Below are 6628 nucleotides of genomic sequence, written 5' to 3'. Positions count from 1 at the left end.
CCCTAGGTGCAGGACCCTGCACTTGCCTTTGTTGAACTTCCTGAGGTTCCTCTCCGCCCAGCTCTCCAGCCTGTCCAGGTCTCTCTGAATGGCAGCACAGCCCTCTGGTGTATCAGCCACTCCTCCCAGTTTTGTATCATCAGCAAACTTGCTGAGGGTGCACTCTGTCCCTTCATCCAGGTCGTTGATGAAGAAGTTGAACAAGACTGGATCTAGTACTGACCCCTGGGTGACACTGCTAGCTCCAGGCCTCCAACTAGACTCCACACCACTGATCACAACTCTCTGAGCTCTGCCATTCAGCCAGTTCTCAAGCCACCTCACTGTCCACTCATCTAGCCCACACTTCCTGAGCTTGTCTATGAGGATGCTATGGGAGACAGTGTCAAAAGCCTTGCTGAAGTCTAGGTAGACAACATCCACTGCTCTCCCCTCATCTACCCAGCCAGTCATTCCATCATAGAAGGCTATCAGATTGGTTAGGCATGATTTCCCCTTGGTGAAGCCATGCTGACTACTCCTGATCACCTTCTTTTCCTCCACATGCTTGGAGATGGCCTCCAGGATGAGCTGCTCCATCACCTTTCCAGGGATGGAGGTGAGGCTGACTGGCCTGTAGTTGCCTGGGTCCTCCTTCTTGCCCTTTTTGAAGACTGGGGTGACATCGGCTTTCTTCCCTTCCTCAGGCACCTCTCTTGTCCTCCATGACCTTTCAAAGATGATGGAGAGTGGCCTAACAATAACATCTGCCAGCTGCCTCAGCACTCGTGGGTGCATCCCATCGGGGCATCATCTTTGTAAGGTAAAAAATCCCAGTCTTTGCTGCCTCTTTCCTCCATCCTGCTTTAGGGCAGTCACTTGACATGTAGTTAAGTTCTGTGGACAAAACACAGCCTTGCTAGTGCGCTGAGTTAGGTCAATCTTCAGGCATATCAAGATCAAAACTTGAGTTTTGTCATCACTGTAAAATGATTTTTTTTAGGGACTGGTAAGCAAGCAAAACCTAGGATGCTGTTTCTGTGCAGGTACCTGGAATGACAGCATTTAGAGGTGGCTAGTCACAACTCTCATGTCCAAGGCACTAATTTCAATTTTGGCAGGCATCTGATATGTTGTGGATTGTATCCTTCACTGGGTAATGTGAAAAGAGTTTAAGTGCTTTTTAAATGACAGTCATTTTTACTCTGGGATCGAATCAGACATGCAGTCAAAGATCAACAGATTCATTCTGCAGCCTGGAAACATCCTCTCCCTCCTAAACTGGGCAGGGGGCTGTCAGGGCTCGGGCTGCCTTTTGCTTGCAGTAGCAAGGACAACGTAGCCATGCCAAGGACAAGCCAAAACCTAAGCAGTGATGATGCTGCAGTGCACCTTAAGGGCCCTTGTCAGAGTGCTGCAAGTAGGGCTCTTTGAGGTAGCTGGGTGCTTTATTGATTTCAATGCAAAGCTGTGGCCAACGGGAAGTTTAAGATCCTGACCTGATATAACTGAAAAAATCAAAAAACCCTGAAAACAACAAAGAACACGTATTTAAGCTTGTTGAAAATATTCCTACACTGCCCCTTGGAGAACCTGTTGAGTAATGCAATCTTTAGAAAACATGGCTAGTCTAAATTCAAAAGAATCTCTTTAAAAAAATAGAAAAGAAAAACAGAAAAAAAAAAGTGTTTAAGCATCCTTCCTTGCATTAAAAAAAAAAAGGAAAGTAAATGAATTCGTAAGGCAAAACACTGGGCACTGAATCAAAAGGGAGAGTTATGCCAATATTTATGCTTTGGGACAATATCGCTAAGCCACAGTTCTGCACAAAAGCATAAATAAATATATAAACCAGACTAAACTTCAGGTCAAATGCTAATCTGAGATCAATGCTGTGGACCCAGTGGAGGAGTTTGGGTAAAGATCTGAATTGGTTACATTTCTCTTTTCAAATAAACAGTGTTCATACTGCTTTTTAGATTTTCAAATACATCTCCCAGGACTGGGAGATAAACCTTTTAAAATAAATAAAGAATATGATGACAAGAAAGCGATGAGTCAAAAACGCTTCAGACTATTCTGAATGGAAATGATGCAAACAAATCAAGAAAATGTTAAAAGTGTGAATGAAAATAAAGGTCCTAGCTTTGATCAGTGTGTTTCAACAAGCGGAGAAGTCCAAACATTTGAACAATCTGTTCTCAGGATTCATTTTAAAAAAATAAGGACACCAAAAAAGCAAGAGTCTCCTCTGTGGTATTTTAAATCTGGAACAAGTAAACAAACATAACAAATAACGAGTAGAAAGAGTTTACATTACTTTAGTTTCACATGTGGCAGTTCAAAAACAGTCCTTTTCTTATGGTGTGTGAAGCAATATTCTGCTGTTTTATCTGAAAAATGTTGGTCCCTTGTATGCATGTAAGAACATTCCCCTAGACAATCCTGGAAGTATCTCGTGGACTGATCACAGGGTTACCTGTGATCGGGAAGGTGAAGCATGATATTAAGTCCTTGTCCTGAATGCTTACGCCAAGTGTAGGAGACCTGTAACCAGCCACCTTTGAAATGTTCTTCCTCTTTGTTTCTAAACAAGCCCATCTTTGGGAAGATCCCCATCTGTCCCTTGCTTCAGCTTTTCCTTCCAGATGGAGAAGCCCGTTTAGTCAGAGCTGCTACTCAGGCTCGTAATAGGCAGCTGAGGCCCTCCATCTGTATAAAAGGTGCATTTCTGTCTCTTATGTCTAGCCCTAAGTAATTTTTTCTTTCCTCTAGGTCCAAAGAGAGCTTAACCCACTAGCTCAAATGTCAGGGCCTACAAGATTCATGAATGAAGGTAGGCAAGACAAATTCAATCCTTTTTCACACCGTCTTCTCATGTATGATTAATGTCTCATGAAATTTGTTCTCTGGTGGAAAAATGCTTCAAAAACAAGAGGAGAAAGATTCAAATGAGGCAACATCTTTGCCCATTGTATCTGTAAACGCTAGTTAATTCTTTCAAAAAGGTTTTCTCCTTAAGTCTTATTAAATAAGAGCCATGTGAAAAATCATTGGGAAGTGTTTCTGTTTTTCAGTATTTGGGAGGAAAAGAAAAGGTTAAAAATGACAATAAGCATTTGTGTATGTCTTCTGAGCTCTTAGATTGTACTTCTGTTATGCTTTGGAAAAATTCTGCTCACTAGAGTTCTAGAAACTTGGTTTTAGTGATGGATGTTGGGTTGTCACTGTAATCAATTACCACGAGGAGATGGAGCTTTAAGTAAAATACCAAATATGAAATTCATGATAAAAAGGGTGAGAACTGACCACAGTGGGTTCTTGAGGCTGTTGTCTGTTGCCAGAAAAGTCTGAATCAACTCTTGCAAGTTGTTCAGATAAACCTGATATACCGTTATCAAAAGATGGAAAATGAGTAAAGCTTGTAATATGATTAATATGAATCTTTGTTATCTGCGGGGTCTGTGTGGTTGCTGTTTGTATTGTGCGTTTCTCCCCAGCAAACCAACTAAATCACCAAAATGCCCGTAACTGTTTTTACTTAAAGCAGAAGACTTTTGTACGTTGGAAGGGTGAGGATCCTGATAGGAGAGGTTCTTGCTATGGTGAGTCACCAAAGCCCAAACCACATGCAGACCACTTGGCCTTGCTTCTTTCCGGGGGTTACAACCTTTTTGCGTGGATAGTGGCATGTCTGGAGGTTTACAAGTGTAAACAAGGGGAAACATGCATGGGGCAGCTCTCTGAATACTTCATACCTAGGTAAAATTATTTTCTGTCTCTTTTTCCTGTGCTAATATCACTGAGGCAACTGAATTGTGTAGTGCCGTAAAAGAACTTGGCTAATTATATTTATGTTTGGTATTTATGGTACTGCCAAAGTATTCGAAGTGCAGTAGGTGCTCTTCCTCGTGCAGAGTATGGCATAACACTTGCTACAAACACTTGTTTGGTCTAAGGCAGCACTTTCACAGTCAATGTTAAATGCTCTTGTGGAGTGGTAGCAATGGTTTTCTGCCCTGTCCAGACTTCAGTAAGTGCATGCTGTTCCTGAAAAAACTCATGGCATCACACAAAAAAAGAAAACTTGAGTGATTTGTGCGGGAAGGGGTTTTCCTCTGAAGTGTTACAAACCATCAAACCTGCCTTCAGTTACTTTCTGTATAATTGCATACTTTGTTGTCCCAAATAAAAGGGAAATGTAATGATGGAAGGATTTGGTATATAGGTATGTCTGACTCAATAGGCAGATTACTTGTGAAGTTGGCAGGTAGATTATGACTTGTGTTTAATTGCTATTAAAAATGGGGATAAAACATGTCTTTTATTAGCTATTTGATTAAAATGAGGGCTTTTTTGACCAACACTGCAAGTATCTGCATGTCTATCAGCTAGTGCTGCAGAGGATGGAGACCTCAGAAGACCACAGTGACAACATACTATTCTTGCTGTTGACATTTTAGATCTAACTTTGATAAAATGAGTTGAATACAAAATATTCAGCCAAAGAAACAGGTTATAAATAATATTTTTGCCATCAGTTTCAGCATTTATCCTACTGCCTTTCTCCCTTTAGCTGCACATCTTTCTCTGGCATCATCAATAGCAATAATGAGGTTTGTGTCTAGCCAACATCTCTTGTCAGCTGGTGCTCAGAATCATCACTCCCTTCTCCTTTAGCCCCCCCAAGTACAGGGGACACTGTGGCCGCAGATCCTCTTCGAGTGCCCTGTGGCCTTGGAAATCTTCCTCAAGTCAGTGGACAAGCAGGTGAAAAAGATTCAATTTTTCCTCTGGTAGATTTTTATACTTATTAGAGTAGATGCAATTAAGTACATGTGGTGCAGAGAAATAAAAAAAATTCATGGCATTTCATTTCTAATTGAGAAGAAAATAGTGGAGATGAAAACAACAGAAAGATTGTAAATTAATTCGAAAGTACTCTGAAGGCACAGGTACAGCAAGTTGGCTGAGAGGAAATAGTTCTTAGGTGCTTTTGGTTAGGCTGGCTGTCAGAATGTGGCAGTCGGGCCCAGCACGGCCCCGGGGTAAACGGAGAGCCATTTCCCTGGTGCCCATGCGGCGTACCTGGAGGAGCCCTCACGCGCTGGGGGTGCCGGCAGGGACAGCCCCAGCGCTCACTTAGGGACTAACTGGTGCCCAGTTTACAAAACCGTTTGTCTGCCTGTTAGCAGCGAGGCTGAGAGTCCTCATCTCCGGTGCTGGCAGCGTGGCTGTGCCGGGCGTGGACGAGGGGCAGCCCCAAGGTTTGCTTCATTGCGCCTTGCGCCGGAAATTGTTCTCGCTTTTCTATTGGATTAATCTCTAGAACAGAACGTGTTTAGTGTTCCTTCAGTAAATGCATCGGTCAGCAAATTCTGCAGTGATTTGTCAAATTATTCAATGGATTTTTGATATATATTCAGCCAGCTTTAACGGTAATTAAACCACAAAAAATTAAGTTAAAAGAAACTGCATGTAGAGCTCTGTTGGTGCGTTGGTGACAGTTATAACAGTGTAATGGTAATAACTAATGTATTGAGAGGGAAGTATGAATTTTATATCGTTTCTTTTTAGTTCTTTGCAAAATAAAACTGCCTTTCCTAGAAAACTTGGAGAATTCTGTCTCAGTCTCAAATTTAAACTAAAAAAGTCTAAATATTTGAAATATAACATTTTTGAAATTGGAAATGGAAAATTTCTGTAATTCATTAAAACCCAGAGTGATGCATTTAAAATATATTTTATCTTGAAATTACATTTCAAAAGAAAAATTTCCATTTAGTATTGACATTTCAAATTACCTTTTAAAACAAATTTATTTTTTTTAATAAGAGTTCTCCCTTTCTTAATTCTCCCATAAGGAAGCTAAAAATCTTCTGGAGGGAAGGGAGGGATAAAACCATATTTTTCAACATTTTTAGAATATTTGAAGTGATCATGACCTTCCTTTTAAAATGCATGGACTAAAATATTCTCCCACAAGGTAACTTGCCTTAAAGAATCTTGTTAGATTCTACCCACTCATTTTTAAATACAGCTTTGGAGAAATACATCATACTTTTTCCATGCATTTCAGTCAGAATAATTGCAGTAACTCAGTAACAGCTGAGTGAATTTAATCAAACATGGCTTATTTTGTAGAACTTGAGGAGGCTTCTAGACTTACCATCAGTTCAGTAATTATTTTGGCTCGTGCTCAGAAAGATTATTTGCTCTTTTATCGAGTCTCTTGAAGTGTTGAGGATGCACAACTTATGAGTTCAAGACAGAATTCCTCCTCTTCTCCTCCACCAATTCAACATAGTGTTCACTTAAGTCTAAATTTTCAAGAAAAACTTCCAAATTTTAGGTCTTGCTGAAAAAGAATAACCTGCTGTGCATATAGGTAGATCTGTTTTTACAGAAATGAATAGTGGATCCTTATGGATCAGTACTGTGAGACTTCATAATATTTAAATGTTAAAATTTTTTTAATGTTTTGGGAAAACAGCAGGTCACCAACAAGATTATTTCACTGAGCATTTCGTTACGGCCTTTTAGAATGGGACTTTCAACCTGTCGTTGGCTAAATCAGCTTTCCTTCTGAGCGGAAGGTGGACGCCATAGTGCTCTCAGCGGGAAGCAGAGCGGGGCCAGCGCTGAGCCG

General features: G+C 40.8%; 1 long non-coding RNA gene across 1 annotated transcript in view; it reads left to right on the top strand.

Annotated features, from left to right (window-relative positions):
- Positions 1 to 2752: 2752 nt before the first annotated feature.
- Positions 2753 to 6628, top strand: part of LOC136992206 (uncharacterized) — a 147476-nt gene continuing 143600 nt past the window's right edge. The window contains exon 1 of the long non-coding RNA XR_010884289.1: positions 2753 to 2815. This is a non-coding gene — a long non-coding RNA (uncharacterized lncRNA). The remainder of the gene's footprint in view (positions 2816 to 6628) is intronic.

This window comes from Apteryx mantelli, chromosome 5 (assembly GCF_036417845.1).
Source record: "Apteryx mantelli isolate bAptMan1 chromosome 5, bAptMan1.hap1, whole genome shotgun sequence".
Lineage (NCBI taxonomy): Eukaryota > Metazoa > Chordata > Aves > Apterygiformes > Apterygidae > Apteryx > Apteryx mantelli.
This window is presented reverse-complemented; position numbering and strand designations above follow the sequence as displayed.